General features: G+C 48.7%; 1 long non-coding RNA gene across 1 annotated transcript; it reads left to right on the top strand.

The window, feature by feature from the left end:
- Window positions 1-5,090: 5,090 nt before the first annotated feature.
- LOC126548459 (uncharacterized) lies at window positions 5,091-11,644 on the top strand. Its single transcript, XR_007602922.3, has 3 exons — window positions 5,091-5,570; window positions 5,926-6,022; window positions 11,571-11,644. It is a non-coding gene; the product is annotated as an uncharacterized lncRNA (long non-coding RNA).
- The last annotated feature ends 6,322 nt before the right edge of the window (window positions 11,645-17,966 follow it).

Genomic DNA, 17,966 nt, shown 5'->3' with positions numbered 1-17,966 from the left:
GCCTCGTCCCTCCGTCGCGCTCAGGCGACCCACGTGACCAAAGTGTCGGGCGAGACGGGAACAATGGGGACCGCTCTCCCCCCATCGCCGTGCAAGCGGCGCTGTAGCTGGGGCGGCACTGGCGGCCATCCCGAGAGGGACGCGGGCATGCACTCTGTGAAGGTACGGACACACTGGCGTCAAAACGCGCGCGGCACGCAGCCGGTGGCAAGAACGCCGCGCGGCAGGGAGGCCACATCGGTTGTGTGCGCGGCGGCCGCCGCGGAGTCACGTGACAGCGCTGATCTCGCCAGGGGGGGGACACTCCGTATACATCCCATTGGCCGTTTTCGAGCAGACGCTCTTTCGACGCTAGCGCCAAGGTCCCCTTCAGTTACGGCCCTAACCAATGGGCGACGCATTAAGCAAAATGGCGGCGCACATGATTGTTTACGTTGTCATGGCAACAGCAACAGCAGCCGCGCGGCACCTCCTCTCCCAAACGTTTTTCTTTCCTTTTTGTTTTTATTATGCCGACCCGCTCCACTCCCTTTCCCCCATGCCGCGCGCGCCGCTCACTTTTTTTTGTTTTTACCCGTAAGCGGCGCGTTTTTTCTTCTTTTTTATAGCGCGCTTGTTAACGCGCGCCACGCGCCAGCTCGCAAGCAATGCGCGCGCTACGCCGCGCATTGGCATTGCTTGCGAGCTGGCGCGTGGTGCGCCGTGGGCTATGCGTTGGCACGCTCGCAGTCTTGCCCATACTTATATTATACCAGCATGTGCCGGGACATAAAAAAAAATTCCACTTCCAACACAACAGATGTTTAGTCTCTCTTTATTCACTTCGTTTCCAAAAAGAGATTTTTCTTACAACGTGGTGTGATACACGCTCAAAAAATGAGCAAAAGTGAGAGGTGCATGACATTACAAGAGTACTAAAGACAAAAGTTCACAGATGGTGAAATAACAAAAGAAAGTGCTAGAAAACGCGAAGGCCATTTCATGTACACACATATAAATACAAGATTTTATATAACGTCCTCAAGACCTAAATGTAGACGAGCTCCTGATATGTGCACTAAGATATTGCACAAAATTGGACGACGTGTATGACATAGTCATGACAACTATAAAAAGGGAAAACTCACTAGTAATGGCAAAAACAATGACACGCAAAACACCTGAAAGATAGAATAAAATGCTAACATTGTTTGATTGAGAGCCATACCAAAAGAAAGCTTACTTATAAATCTGCACGAAAGTATATGAAATGCTTGACATGTTCATTACTGCTGAACAAATTGAAAAAAACATGGCAGAAAAAAATAACATTGTACTAAAAACTGAAACACGCATTATCACATTATTTTGCACTTGGCCACAACTTGAGTAACGGTGGCAAAGGGAACAGAAGATAGTCGGCTTTTGCAGCAGCACACAGAAAACATTCGCAGAAAGGCTTATTCCTCAATCAAAGACCAGGTAAAACAAGCCAACACGACTTTTCGTTCTACCCGAATGCAATGCTTAGCAATAAAATTACGTCGCTTAAGGCACTAAGTCGTACCTACTGGGCTCTCCCTTGCATAATAAACACGAACTGCAAAAGTCTGCATGTAGGACACTTGCAATGCTCATGCTTTCCAGAGGAAAAAAAGAGCGTATCATGCCTACACATGAAGGTTGTTCGCGCGGTTTTCCCATCGGGGGTTACTGAGATAGTACACAAACACTAACAGTAATTTATCAGCTGTTAGTTGGTTTGTAGAACGTGATACACAGAAAAAGCACTGAGGGCGGTTTGGAAAGCTGGGCAAGTTACTGAAGTTGCAGAATGAGACTTGGCACAGAAAAACACAAGTCACAGACCAGGTGACAATGAGGAGGAACATCTATTTGTCAGCTTTCTCTACCGGGAAGAGGCAAGTGTAGCACAATCAAGGCGCAACGACGTCCGGAGCCTCATGGAGTACACAAATGGACAGGGCTATGTTCGTGTACATGCGCCTTCTGATGTCCTTGGGTCTGAGCGCTCACCTGTTGTCTTTAGGCACCCGGAACAACCTTGCAGGACTTCTTTTTGAGGTATTTGTGCACCACTGCACGATGCACGAGCGGTACGAGTCGTGAAACAGGTGAAACATCGCGGAGCACAAGCAGACAGCTATCGAGGACCACAGAACTGACGAAACTAGCCACGTCGGTCAACGCACAGCAGCGCACGCATCTCGATGACAGTAGATAACAAAAATAAAGCGTTACGTAGTGGACTAAGCAGCAGCCGGGCCGGCGGGGATGGCACGGCGGCGCGGGCGCGTAGACAGTCGAAAGTGAGGGAGTTGAGAGGGTATTACGAGAGAGGGCGTAGGGAGAGGAGTTGAGCGGGGGGAAGGGCTTGGCCACCAGGATCGGCGCGCGTGCGCGCGACGATCTACGAGGCCATGCAAGGGAAACGGATTTTTGCGTCGCCCATTACAGAGATGGCGCCAATTTCCTGTGCCACCGGAACCGGGGAGTGTCCTCCCCCTGATCTCGCCTTGTCTCGAACTGCGCGAGCATAGGCGCGATATCGCGGTTGTCGCGCGCTTTTTCCTTGCTTGGTTATACCAGCTCCTGGACCCTCGTCATCTACCGCGCTGCTCGCGTTGATTCCTGCAATGGCAGATGCAGACGACGATGTTCTGACGACGATAAGCGTTTTGGTCATTGTGTGTTCTCTGCTGTTGCGACGACGGCGCGCGCAAGAGGCACGCAGACGAAGGTTTTGGGTGCACCCCTGCTGGCGCTACCGAGACGTTGAGGGGCAAAGCGAATGTTTTGCTTCCCCGGCTGCGCGCCCGAGATGAAGGCTTCTTCCGAGAGTGAGTGATTATAACCTTTTTAAACGCGTAGTGTGCCGTGTGTGTGACGTGATAGTGATGTTGTCTTTGATTCTTGATTATAGCTTCCTTCGGATGCCGCCGAGCTCGTTCGACACACTGCTCCACCTAGTTCGGCCTGTGATTGAGCGGCAGGACACTCCGTTCAGGCGGTCGATATCCGCACACGATCGACTTGCCATGACAGTAAGGTAAGTCCGAAAGTCCGTGACCCGGTACTGTCCCGTCACAGTGCCTGATCAGCAGTCCCTCGGAAAATATTGTGTAAAACATACCGCATGAGCACTGTGTGATGCAACTCACCCTCTCTCCTCCTCATTTATCCTTTGAGACGTATGTGATGAGAATACGCTTTTCAGATTTCTCGCAAATGGCGACACAATGAGAAGTTTGTCGTTCAACTTCCTGAAAGGACGATCAACGGCAGGAATGATCGTAAGAGAAACTTGTGCTGCATTATGGGAAATACTTCAGCCAATCTATGTAAGATTTCCACAAACAGCAGAAGAATGGAAAAAAGTAAGTGCACTGCAGTCCGTTTTGTTACTGCGGAGAGAGTTTATAGTGTTGACAAGCGTCCAGCTTGCCTTTCTTTACCCCATTTGTTATGCTACTGACTTTCCCAATGCCCCTCCGTACCGACTTTTCAAATGTGTTGAACTCCGGCATCTCATAACGCATAAGACAACTAAAGGTTACCTTATGCATTACTACGCTATTGTTTTGTCACAGTCTCATATCATATTGCCTCCCGATCACTCTTTCAGATTGCCACAGACATGCTTGTCGACTGGAATTTTCCCAACTGCATTGGATGTATTGATGGAAAGCATGTGAGCATTGAATGTCCTGCAAATTCAGGGTCACGAAACTTGAATTACAAGAAGTCGTTCAGCACAGTCCTCATGGCAACATGCGATGCCCATTATAGGTATGGTGCATTCATGGCAAAACAAAACTTTTGTTAAACTACTCGTTAATGGTGCATTTTTCTTGTGAATCATTAAAAGAGTGTATTATATTCATTGAAAGAGAGTGCTATTGTATGCACTGAAAGAAAAGAGGACAGTTCAATGGTGTAAGTTACATGACTAATTAAGGAGCATAGCGTAGACAGGTGTATGATTACAATGGTTTGCTCACGCAGGTTGACAGTAAACATATTTGGTTCTGCACAAATAGCAGCAGATGTTAAGATGGTAATCTGGGTTGTGATTGTGTGTGGCATGTATATTTAGTCAAAATATAATGCAGCGCAGATATCACTTTTACGAGACTTGAACGCAGTAGTGACTTCAGCAGGAGCAAGGTGAAAGTCATGTGCTACATCAGATGCTAAATGGGCTACACTGAAACTTCTTGCTTTATTTCAGATTTGTATATGTGGACGTTGGCCACTACGGTGGAGAAAGCGATGGAGGAGTTTTCTTAAGAACGGAGTTGATGCGCATATTGGGCGAACGCAGATTTGGGATCCCCCCAGCAGCAACAGTTGGCTCAGCGGGACTGATACCGTACTTGATGGTGGGCGACGAGGCCTTTCCATTGAAGCCTTACCTCATGCGGCCTTATCCTCGACGTGGCAAGTCGCTTCAATTACTTTTAACGCTGACATGTTCCTCTGATTGCCGAGATGAAATATCAATGCAGCTGTACTGTGTTACTGCTGCCACTGTTTTCCATAGCAGATACAGTTTCGTGCAATGCATGCATACGGTAAAAATGGTCAAACAATTTCTACAAAACATTTACAAATGCAGTCTAGCCTGCATGCATGTACATAGAAAGTCTTACAAGGAAAGGTTGTTTCTTCATGGAAAAAGAAATGGTGCAGAGGACTAAATTTCGTGTATGCAGTGCAATAAGAGTGTATTAAAATACTTTTATTACTGATAATTTACACGTTATGTTGCATTTTGTGTGAAAGCAATAGTATGATGCAGTAATAAAATGTAATGCTGACATACAAGGTTTAATTGCATGATCGTAAGCAAATGCATGAGCACTTTTAACCTGTTTTTCTGACAGGATAATATACTGAAAATCACAAGTTGTGCAATGCAGCCAAAGGTGGCCCTATGTAGCATTTCTTTAGCGCAACTTAAGCATGCAAAAAATGAATAAGAACCCGTATAATATCAGTTTATGTAGCATTGCAAATTGGCTGCACTGGAAAGAGGCACCCAGAGGACATTAGATGTAGGAACAGTATTTTTCTTTTCAAGTTGTATTCAGCGGGTGCCACAGCTGCCAGTTATTTCAATGATTTGAAATTAGTGCCATTGCATTTTTCATCTAAGTATGTACATGTATGCTGTAATTTTAATGCCCTGACCTTTTGTTTTTTCTAGCTCTTCATGCCTACAGGGAGTACTTGAGCCAGTACAGCGAGTACTTGAAGAGGGCAGTGTTCAATTACCGGCTGAGTCGTGCAAGGAGGCTCATAGAAAACAGTTTTGGTATCCTGGCAAGTAGGTGGCGAATACTGAAGAGACCTTTTCGAGCGTCAGAAGAAACCACTGAGAACATTGTAAGGGCATGTGTGGCGCTTCACAATTTTCTGATGAAAGATTCAGCGTTCTCAAGGACAACGTACAACCCTCCTGGATTTGTTGACCATGAAGACTGGGAGGGAAATGTCACAAATGGGGCATGGAGGAACGACAGTAGTGCCCTTCCTGGATGGACAGACCAGGGGTACCACTCTGCTCGGTAATTATTATTTCCATGAAGGCATGAAATCAGTAATAGTTTGCATTTCCTGCTTTATTTACATTAAAGCAATTGAAGCTCATCAATAACAAACAGCGAAACCTTCAAAACATTTCATTTAACTTGATCATTTAACACATGACATGAAAATGTCATGTGTTAAATCTTGTTCATTAGACTTTGCGTTAAGAGTTGTAACAGTGCAAAAATACATGCGTAGTGCATGTTTTCAACAAAGTCAGTGGGTACAGCTAACGACGAGGAGTAAAACACCCATTAGAACTGTGACCTCAGTCAGACAGGCAGAATAAGCTGAAGGAAAAGGTTGAACATCTCGTGCTTTTCTCTGTTACAGGGCTGCATTGGAAGTAAGGGATAGACTGGCATCCTACTTCATGAGTGACGGCCAGGTGCCATGGCAGGAAAGTGTCGTGACCCGTGCAGGACGGCAGGTAATTTCCGATAACAGGCAACTACTTGTCAGCATGCACAAACACTATCACGTCAAAAGAAAGCCCAAATTGCTTGCACTTTACATTTCATTTATTCATACTGCTCCATTTCGGCTTCATACAGCAGCTTGTGGATCTTGAATGTTACCTCGCATCTTTTTTTGTGTGGTAGCATCCGCAGCTTAGCAGTGTTACGTTTCGCCTACAACGCGCGGTAATGCCGGCGCGGATGCAACGGACGCCGGGGCTTCGTTCAAAGCGGCGGACATTTTGGCCCGTTCGACGCCGCCGCAACGCCTCCCCGCCAAGCGTGTCCAGGCGTGTTTCAGTGCCACGTGTCTTCGTATGTGCGTGTGTGTGTGCGTGCCCACGCTTGTCAAAGCGCGGCAGCCGGGGAGCGGAGCTCCCCAAGTGAGGTGCCAGGAGGTCTGTCCGTCGGCGGGTTGGCGATGCGTCACTACACTCGGCTCACCATGTCTCTCGGCTCGACCGTGCGCGCCGTCGTGGGCTCATGCTCCGCCGTCGCGTGGGCTCATCCCGTGACCTTCCTTCTGGCCCGCGACGCCGAGAGGATAAGAGCAGCTGCCCCCGGACGCCAGGAGAGAGGCTCCGATTTGTACTGTTGAGTTACGTGCTCTCCCGTCTCTCCACTTCGGTCGACCTGACCGGCCGCTCTTTTGCTATGTTAGAATAAACAAGTTGTTCTGTTACCAGTCTTCTCTTGCTTTGCCGGGACCTTCGGATGCTTCCAGTGCCCCAGGCCGCCAGGCCAACGCTACCCTTGGGGCTTGCGACCCATTCGCAATAACGGGCGCCAGCACCGAGACCCCAACAGCTGGTTGCCAGCGGTGAGATCGCGACAACGGAGGCCAGCAGCGAAGAGATGCGGTTGAATGTATGCTGAGCAGCACAACGACCATCCGGGAGCAGTGCAACGAGCCCTGTGTGATGACTGGTTGCGTGCAGCGGAACGACTGCGCTGAATTCTTGGCTGCGAGGTTTGGTGAGTGCGGGACTTTCTTCTTCTGAGTTTTGCCAGGCTTTTGTTAGTGTCAGAAACAGAGCTGGTAATTGTGGTTGTCGTTGCTGCCGGGTTAGTTGCGGCAAGACAATAGTAGGCAGTAGAGAAAGCAGCATTCAGAGCAGCCATGGATTTGAAGTCGTTGCGCAAACCGAAATTGCTGGAGCTTGCAAGAGAGTTGGGTCTGGATGTCTCAGACAAACTCAGAAAACCAGAACTGCTAAGGGCTATTCTTGAGTTAGAAGCTGAGGATGACGAGCTGTCGGAATGCCTTGAGACCATTGAGGAGAGGGAGACGGCAAAAAGACAGGAGCGCGAACTTAAAGAGCAAAAAGAGAGACAGGAGCGTGAACTTAAAGAACAAAAAGAGAAAGAAAAAGAAGAGCGCGACCGTCAACACGCATTGGAAATGAAGCGTCTCGAGTTAGAGATGGAACGCGCTCGTAATGGAAGTCAGGCACACGGTGCAGGAGAACGAGTATTGTTCAAAATGACTGACCTGATGCGGCCGTTTAAGCTTGGAGAGGACATTGGTTTGTTCCTGGTTAACTTTGAGCGAACGTGCGAGAAGCAGGGGTTCTCTCGGGAAACGTGGCCACAGCGCTTGCTCACTTTGCTACCCGGCGAGGCGGCCGACGTAGTCGCTCGCTTGAATAGAGAGGAGGCAGAGGATTTCGACAAAGTGAAATCGAGTCTGCTAAAAAAGTACCGGCTGTCAGCGGAGGCGTTCCGTCGGAAGTTTCGGGAAAACGAGAAAGGCAGAAGTGAGTCATATACAGAGTTTGCGTACAGGCTTATGTCAAACATGCAGGAGTGGCTCAAAGAAGAGAAAGCGTTTGGTGAACACGAGAAAGTTCTGCAGTGTTTCGGGCTAGAACAGTTTTATAGTCGGTTACCTGAGAACGTGCGGTACTGGGTCTTGGATAGGCCAGACGTTAGTACGGTGGCTAGAGCCGCTGAGTTAGCCGAGGAGTTTGTGAGGCGTCGGGCTCGTGGAGCTAAGGACGGTCAAAAGGGTGAATTTGGCTCCAAGTTTGAGAGGCCGAAGTTCACGCCCATGAGAAAGCGGTTCGAGACGAGGCGAGCGCGCGTTTGTTATACGTGCCAGAAGCCGGGTCACTTTTCGGCGCAGTGTCCAGAAACAAAAACAAAAGTCGTGTTTTTGTCTTTATGCAGCACTGACGAGAACATGAAGCTTCTCGAGCCTTACATGCGAGACCTCCTCGTGAACGGGAAAGAGTGCCGAGTGCTTCGCGATTCCGCAGCTACAATGGATGTAGTTCACCCCTCTTACGTAGAACCCGATATGTTCACGGGCGAGTGCGCATGGATCAAGCAAGCAGTGGAAGCTCATAGCGTGTGTCTGCCGGTAGCAAAAGTGCTTATTGAAGGACCTTTCGGAGCACTTGAGACGGAGGCCGCAGTGTCATCTATGCTGCCCCCCCAGTACCCGTACTTATTTTCGAACAGGTCCGATCACCTCCTGCGCGAGAAGGGGCTTTTGTTTGGTGAGGCTAGCGTTCAGGCCTTAACCAGATCGAAGGTTCGGGAGCTCGCTGCAAAGGCGGTAGTTGCGGGGCCGACGTTGTTGAACGATGAAAAAGGGTCAGAGGCGCAGCAAGCTGGTATTCAGAGCACGCCCGAACGGAATAAAATTGAGCCTGTAGCGTTAAAGGCACCAGATACTGGAGAGGAAATTCCCGATGCGGGAAAGTTAGAAGAGCTTCCGGTCGAGCTTCCGGGACTAGGCTCAGTGACGAACAGGAAAGACACCGATCAAGTCATTAGTGACTTAATAAGTAAATCATCGCTGTCGCCTGAGCAGAAAACCGAACTACACCAGCTCTTACAAGAGTTTCAAGGTCTGTTCTCTGAGAGGCCTGGTAGGACTTCTGTCCTTACTCATGACATAGAACTTACCTCCCCAGAGCCAGTACGATCCAAGGCGTACCGGGTGTCACCCCGCCAGAGCGATATTATGGAGGCTGAGGTAAAGAAAATGCTACAGCTCGGTGTTATTGAGGCGGGTGAGAGTGATTATACCTCCCCTTTGATTTTAGTTGAGGTACCGGGCAAGGAACCTCGTCCTTGCGTCGACTACCGCAGGCTTAATTCCATCACTAAGGATCAAATTTATCCGATCCCTAACATCGAGGAGCGCCTTGAGAGAGTGAGTAGCGCTCAATTTATTTCCACCCTAGATCTTGTCAGGGGTTATTGGCAGGTTCCACTTACAGAAGAGGCTAGTAGGTATGCGGCGTTCATTTCACCAATGGGGACATTCCGTCCTAAAGTTTTGAGTTTTGGTTTGAAGAACGCGCCATACTGCTTTTCAAGCCTCATGGATAAAGTGTTGCGGGGACAGCAAGAATTCGCTTTACCGTATCTAGACGACGTAACGATATTCTCCGCAGCCTGGCCTGAGCATATGGCGCACTTGCGGGCAGTGCTAACCCGCCTGCGCGATGCGGGCTTGACAGTCAAGGCTCCCAAGTGCCAGTTAGCACAGGCCGAGGTTGTCTACCTCGGACACGTGATTGGTCGGGGTCGTCGCCGCCCCTCTGAAATAAAGGTGGCCGCTGTGCGAGACTTCCCGCAACCGCGCACGAAGACCGATATTCGGTCGTTCTTAGGTGTCGCCGGCTACTATCAGAGGTACATCCCCAGGTACTCTGATATCGCGGCTCCCCTAACGGATGCTCTAAGAAAGACAGAGCCGCAAACAGTCGTCAGGGATGAGACAAAGGAAAGAGCTTTTAGCGCCCTAAAGAGCGCCCTAACAAGCCAGCCTGTGCTACGATCGCCCGACTACTCAAAAGGGTTCGTTGTTCAGTGTGATGCTAGTGAGCGAGGCATGGGCGTTGTACTGTGCCAACGGGAAAATGGAGAAGTAGAACACCCCGTCCTGTATGCTAGTCGTAAGCTGACGAGTCGTGAGCAGGCGTATAGCGCCACCGAAAAAGAGTGTGCGTGTATCGTGTGGGCCGTTCAGAAATTGTCATGTTACCTAGCTGGCTCGAGGTTTATCATTGAGACGGATCACTGCCCTCTCCAATGGCTGCAGACCATCTCTCCCAAAAATGGCCGCCTCCTGCGCTGGAGCCTCGCTTTGCAACAATATTCCTTTGAGGTACGTTACAAAAAGGGGAGTCTCAACGGTAACGCCGATGGCTTAAGTCGAAGCCCCTAACGTGGGAATCAGCCTCAAAATTGCTTGTTACTGATGTTTTTCTTCCTGAGGCAGGATTTTTAACCTATTGCTTTCGTGTAGTGTTTCAAAGTGATGATGTGCTTTCTAGTGCAATTTTCCGATTTGTGGACGCGTTCTGAGTGCTGCTAAACTACTGTAAGGAACTAGGCAGCAGTATAAAAGGGGAAAGAGCCTGGCAGGGCTTAGTGAGGGTTGTGCCGTGCTTGCTGACTGAGCGGTTGACTTTCGGCGTAGTTCTAACGCTTGCCGGAAACGAGAACAAAAATGTCAACTCTCCCGAAGTCACTTTGCAGTGTCCTGTGTGCACCTGAACGTGAGAACGAGGCCTTCTCTGTGCGCTGCGCTCAAGAAACGCCAAAGGACGCCCGACTTCGGTTATGAGCATCATCGAGCGACATCCCTCCGGACAGCGGATGCAGTCCCCTGACCATCGGGATCTCCTTCCCCCGGCGGGGCGGTCTGTTACGTTTCGCCTACAACGCGCGGTAATGCCGGCGCGGATGCAACGGACGCCGGGGCTTCGTTCAAAGCGGCGGACATTTTGGCCCGTTCGACGCCGCCGCAACGCCTCCCCGCCAAGCGTGTCCAGGCGTGTTTCAGTGCCACGTGTCTTCGTATGTGCGTGTGTGTGTGTGTGCCCACGCTTGTCAAAGCGCGGCAGCCGGGGAGCGGAGCTCCCCAAGTGAGGTGCCAGGAGGTCTGTCCGTCGGCGGGTTGGCGATGCGTCACTACACTCGGCTCACCATGTCTCTCGGCTCGACCGTGCGCGCCGCCGTGGGCTCATGCTCCGCCGTCGCGTGGGCTCATCCCGTGACCTTCCTTCTGGCCCGCGACGCCGAGAGGATAAGAGCAGCTGCCCCCGGACGCCAGGAGAGAGGCTCCGATTTGTACTGTTGAGTTACGTGCTCTCCCGTCTCTCCACTTCGGTCGACCTGACCGGCCGCTCTTTTGCTATGTTAGAATAAACAAGTTGTTCTGTTACCAGTCTTCTCTTGCTTTGTCGGGACCTTCGGATGCTTCCAGTGCCCCAGGCCGCCAGGCCAACGCTACCCTTGGGGCTTGCGACCCATTCGCAATAACGGGCGCCAGCACCGAGACCCCAACAGCAGCTATCCAGTTTGCTGCCTCATGGCTGTCATCTGTCGGTGCAGGCATTTCATGTTTTTTTTTTAGTTCTAACAGCGTAGCTGAGCAGCTGCCCAAGACATCTTTCACCGCTTCGTCGAAGCTGTCAGACTGCCTTCTTTTGGTCCTGCATATAAATATATCAGCGCAATGTTTTCATTCAATGACTGATTATCATTCAAATACTGCAGGAAATGTGAACCATGCCAGTACCGAGAGGAAGGTCCCTTGGATGCTCGCCTTTTGGCAGACCTGCAGGACAGGCCACATCATTAGACTCAAGAAGTGCACTGGAAAAGTATGTCTGCTTCCAATCAACGAAAGTGCGCACAGCTTTCTTACCCTGGATCTGGGACAGCGGCTCCTGCTTGTGAAGTTGACAACCTGCCTCAAAAAAATGTTTGTTATGGTGTCATATTCCGACACAAGGAAGTGAACACTAACTTACCCTGAAGAGCCAGCAGCAGATGCCGCACTTTCTGATGTGCTGGGGAGCCTGTAGAAAAAATAAATATGCCGCCATTTATGCCGTGCAAAAAACATGTTGTCTACTTGCAATGCTGTGAAAAAGGAGCAAGACACATCACACTCATCTAGTACCCGAAAGCTTGGTTTCACACCTTGTTGCAGTTTTTAGACGTGCAGTCATTAAATAGGACACTTAAACGTTTTTCCCAGCACATTGCAATGCAGTGTTGAGCGTGTGATTCACTTGAAACTGCACACCAGCGGCGAGTCATGACAGCAACTAAGCCAAGATCTGTATGCACATAAAACTAATCCATTTCTATGGGAGTGTTATAATAGAGTGGACCCACTCTTATATGTGAAAGGCCTGTGGAAAGGGTGTGTTGATATGAAACCTGTGATGCACCACAGCTAGGAAAACTGAAAATCACCACCCACCTCAAATCGTCTTCATCAGTGAAGTCATTGGGGCTGTCAGAGTACCTGCATTATATAAAGACATAGGATGTTACTACTATTGGTGGATAATGACACCACAATTAGTACAGCTTACATTTCTTGAAAAACCGTAGCAGCCGGGCTTGATATACAGCTGCACAGGTGAATGAAATGACAATGTTGTACATAAACTGTTTCACTGCAGTAACCGTTATGGTAAGCAAACAATGAGGTGCACACCTTGCCACCAGTCCCGGACTGGAAGGGCTGTTGGTTGACAGTGGAGATGGCAGAATGGAGCTGCACAAATGCACACATGCATAACAAGTTAAATCACCTGAAGCTTTATAAACTGAAGTTACACTTATGGAAACAAGACTTAACGTACACGTCCTCTTCTGGGGGCGCATTTGATGAAGACCTGAAATGTAAAATTTGAGGTGTTTTGATGCAATCCCTGCAGATTTCTCGCCAGGAAAAAGGTAATGTGAAAATTACAATAGCGAAGCTACCCAGCGCAGCTGAAGGGAATAAACTCTTAAAAACACAGACGCTTGGGCAGTCAAAGCAGGTAAAAAGATGTTAAACACAAAGAAAGCGGCTTAAAAAAGAGTGGTAGGACAGGTGAGAGTAAAGTTATCAATGCCAGGCTTGAGTTGGCGCAGATGGCTGCGCAACAAAGTTGCCCTTTTTTTTTTACCTTTCCGCATAATGTGGTGTGTGCCTCAGCATGCCATCCACGATGTCGAAAAGTGTCCACTTCGTGTGGACCTTTCTGGCCTCTCCTCCGGCGCCACTTTTCCAGGCCCCCTCCGACGCCGACACAATTTTGAGCCAACGATCCTTAACATTTTTAAATTTTGCGGCTGCTTGCGGTCCTACAGAAATGCCACTGTTTATCAGCAAGAAAGGTTGCAAAATGAAAAGATGAGCAACTTGTTTGAGTGCTCAAGCGGCGCTGTACAAAGCGCGCAGCCTGATACGACATGCGAACCGCTCAGGCAAAATCACCATGCCCGTAGGAAACCGAGATTCCATCTCATTTGCTGCGCAGCACACCGCTAGAGCACTCTAAACAAGTGTTCTCACCCCCGCACATTCCTGCCGACGTGAACATTCAGCGGAAGCTCAGATAAAGAATGAAAACAACTCACCAGTCAGATCGAATGTTCTGCCGATGATCGCCCACTGGTTCATTTTGGCGTCCTTATCTTTGTACTCCGGGTGAGTTTTATCATATAGAAAGGGGAACAAGCGAACAGTCTCCAGAAATTGTTCCATCATGTTCTGTCGGCTCACATTCATTTTTCAACGTGGATGCACACGAGCACGTGGATGCAGCGCTCGGTCGTCGATCGTGGTTCCGCCGCCGCCGCTGGAAGTTAACTTCGGCAGTAGCCAAGAGGTGGCGCTTAGGAGAAAGCACGGACGTCTCTCATTGGTTCGCGGCACGCGGCAAGCCGTCGAAAATGGCTCCTCGACCCATCCTCTGCGCGGCAGACCAAACCGGTTCCGCGGCAGGTTTCGCGGCACGCGGCGCGCCGCCGGCGGCGTGCCGCGTGCGTTTTTTGTCGCTAGTGTGGACGTACCTTGACAGTGCCCGTTTGGCTAGCCTGCAATATAAGGTAAACATAATCGTAAGCATGGAGCTTGTAATGTGAGAATTCCCTGCGACAAGATGATTTATCCGATTTTGTTAAGCTGTCGCTTTTTGATGTCCTATTATTCGGTGGAATAATATAGCAGGATTTCTAGTGATTTTCCAGTCCTTAATATAATATATAACAATATAGCATAATAAAAAAAATTGCCGATCCCATGCCTTGGGGGAACCCATGTTGTGCGAAGCATTTTGCAGGCACCTGGCTATCCAGCATTGTTTGGGCATAAAAAAAAAAAGGCGATGACATTTGTAGTCCAGCGAATAAATGTTAAAGCATGATTAACTTGGGCAATCATGAAGTCAGTATAACGTCGCACAGTTTTTACGTAGCGTGCTACGATTGCAGTACTGATGATGGCGGGCCGATCCCGGAGATACTGTAGTCTAACACGGCGCCTCAACGAGCTGGCACAAAGAAAGATGACGAGTTGGTGGCAGAGCTGGCGCTTTATCTGGCGCGGCCAGCATGCGACAGCGTGATACCTTGGCATTGATAAGGAAAGAGTGCGCGTACTAACTCCTGTGGAGCGTGTTTGATGACGCTGCTTTTTGATGCGGGCGGGCAATTAGTCACGTGATATCTTTCATTTATAGCAGGCTTTCTTTCTCAGCCGGAAAAAAAAAATTAACGGGCAAGAAGTACCTGGCTGAAATCGTGCCAGTTTTAAGCTTCTTTCAATTTTCTACAAATTCTTCATTGAGTGCACGACGATGAGCAAAACGAGAACAAGGTGAAAGCAGGAGCCAACATTTCGACAAGTGGACTTGTCTTCCACAAGTCCACTTGCCGGAACGTTGGCTCCCGCTTTCACCTTGTTCTCGTTTTGTTCATCGTCTTGAATTTTCATCTCCCACCTTCCCCGTGTTTTCATTGAGCGCATGTCATTCAGAGCTGTAATTAAAACAAATTAGCTCATTGCGATTACCTAATAGCTGGAATGGCATCGACAACAAAATTACTGGAGGCTGCCCTACTAGACTGTGAACAATATGCACTTGGTTATCTTCGCGTAGAATGACTCGTATTTTGTAATAACACGTTATATGATAGCTCGGACACCCTGTATATAATATAATATATTATAATATAATATAATATAATATTATATACCGCGCGTCCATTGAACAAGGCCCAAACACAGTCGTACCGTGCACGAAGACGACGACGAATAGGACCTCGTGTAAGCCATCAGCTAGATTGGTCAGCGTTGCCATCCGTTTTGTAATGATACCTTATAAATAGTCTTCCATGCAATTAGTGATTAATTCGCAAAACAATATTATTACGCGCCAACTAGAGCACGACGCTTGTTACCGATAGATGTCTCAACTATTGGTGGATTTAATTACAACGAGGTTTTATCTCCCAGGCACATTCAAGACCCTTTCTAGTGATAAGTTTTTTTGGTTAATAGTAGACACAGTAGATTATAGTATTTGCAGAAATATTCTCATAAAAATTCTCCTAATTTACAGAAAACAAAGCCTTGTTTTATATGAGAAAGGCTTTGTAATCAATAATATATACAATCTGTTAATTATTATGTTAGCTTTATGTATGCATTACTAAGTTCCCGATTTTGCCGAAACTTGTTTGTTATTTCTCTGACGCCAGCTGTTGTTTTGCAGGTTTATATTAACAATATAGCGTAACATACGCTTCTGAGACTTCCTGCTGTTCGCAGCCCTACAAGCCGCTGTGCCTTGGGCTGACTTGTGAAACTTAAGTTATGAGTTACCCGTAGATAAGGTTATAAGACTGGGAATAAGATCAAACGAATAGGATATACGGAAATGTAGAACTTGGGAAATATTGCCTAGGAATATCGCAGGTAAGCTGCCTGTTGAACGGCAGAGGAAAACTCATCCGTATAGGGTGCAACAGCTTAATTCTTTTGAAACTTTAGAACAGTGACGAAACACGTTAGGCCGGCAGAAAACTGTACTAAAATTGTCGTGGACAGGTGGGGAAGATGCCATGGCGATTGCGCCCCGAGCCAGCAGTGCTAGGACGGGGTAAAAATAAAAAAAAAAATAAAAAAATTCGCCAGCAAGTCCTGCCTCGTTTCTGCGACCGATAAGAACACCGAGAGTACGGCGTTCGACAAAAAAAAAAAAAAAAGCTTTGCGAAATGTCAATCCCCCTGCTTTATATACCATACAAAGTCACTGGATAAGACGTCGCCAGCGCACAAAATGTCCAGCTAGCGTTGTACAGGGCGAAGGATATCTTGCCGAAGCACCGAGCTGTAATTTCGGCTGGCGGCGTCGAATCTCCGAGGATCAAGGGATAACACGGGGAGCAGCCGTTCGCGACGAGTTGGATTGCGACAGCGAATTCCCGACGGCTGCGCACCACTGCACCGCGGCTCCATCGGTGGCGGAAATAAAGCAGAGACAGAAGAGGACCGAAAGAAACGCGAAATATCTAAAGGAGCGAGTGTAGAGAACATGCTTCACGATATGCATCCCGTGCTGCTGCGCCACGTGTAGAATAAAAACGGCTGCATCCACCTCCTTCCCTTTTCCTCCCCTTATTTAGTTTCGCGTCCGGCTTTTGTATTCTGGCTTCTGTGAAAATTCCATGCTTGGGAATGTTATCAATAAAGATAACGCCGGAGTGTTACACTGCATTAGAACTTGATGAATACAAAGGAGCGGCGCTCTGTAATGTAATAAACGTCGTCTCGCGTACACTAAGTGACAAAGACGGAATAAGAGTAATTACATCGAAACGCAAGAATACAATTTAAAATCGGAATTACACTACAGCAAATAAGGGCAGTGGAAAATCCAAGTTACTAGAAGCGTAGAAACGGCAGCTTTCAATGTGCATAAATGCAAGCAAGCGATGAAAGTGCGAAGAACAAGTACACGACGAAACTACAGGCTGCAATAGTTTGCCTGGTTGCAGTGTATATTTGGTAGCAAGAAATAAAGCTAAGAAAGGAAAGGAGAGAGCACAAAAGGGAAGAGGGGAAACCCCCTCCCCTCTTCGTATGATCGAGAGGTACTTGCTGCTTGGGAGTCTGTTAGGATTACTGCTAGTTCAGGGCAAGTTATTGCCAGAGCGATGGCCGTTTCCTCTGCAGTATCGGGGGCTCTTGCTCGGATGGTGACGGCTGCAAGTTCTTTTCCTTGGTGATCCGTGACGCTTAGGACAAAGGCGTTTCGTTTAATATACCGGGCAGCATCGGTGTACCTCGTATCAGGGTCTCTCCCGTATTTCTTGCTGAGTGCGCGGATTTTGCTTTGCCGACGCTCCTTATGATAAGTTGGATGCATATTGCTCGGTATACTTGCAACGCTGATAGAGTCTCGTACTGCAGGTGGGATTCTTGCTTTGTGGTCTGTGTCTGCAATGAAGCTTTGACTGTAGTTGAGGTAGCGCAAAACTGCACGTCCGGTGGCTGTGAGCTTGAGCCGCTCTAGTTGGCTGATCTTATGAGCCTCGACAAGCTCTTCCCACGTATTGTGGACGCCGAGTTTGAGGAGCTTCTCCGTTGATGCCATGGGTGGGAGGGTCAAGGCTACGTTGATTGCCTTTCGAATGACAACATTGAGTTTCTTGATTTCTGCCGGCTTGAGCGTCCAGTAGGGAGTTCCGTAGGTCATACGGCTTGTTAGGAGAGCTTGAATTATGCTTAGTGTGTCGCGCTCCTTGAGTCCGCTTCTTTGGTGTGTGATCCTCTTGACGAGGTGCGTAACTTGTGACAGTGTGCGCTGGAGACGCGGGAGAGTGGCCGCCCCTGATCCGTCCTTGTGGATGTGAAGTCCGAGTACGCGAAGAGAGTCGACTATAGGGATCTTGGTTCCGTGGCGCGAGACGCTAGGATCGGGTTCGATATAGTTAGGTGGTCTTCCTCGTGTCCGTGCTCTCAGGACGAGAAGCTCCGACTTTTCGGGTGCGCATTGAAGACCGCAGTCTCGGAGGTATCTTTCGATAGCATCAACGGCTTCTTGTAGATTGTGTTCTTGTTGTCCAGTAGTGGGTGCTTTGTTCCAGAGTGTGACGTCG

Source organism: Dermacentor andersoni, chromosome 1 (genome assembly GCF_023375885.2).
Source record: "Dermacentor andersoni chromosome 1, qqDerAnde1_hic_scaffold, whole genome shotgun sequence".
Lineage (NCBI taxonomy): Eukaryota > Metazoa > Arthropoda > Arachnida > Ixodida > Ixodidae > Dermacentor > Dermacentor andersoni.
Note: the sequence above shows the minus strand (reverse complement) of the source record. Positions and strands in the feature narration are given on the sequence as shown.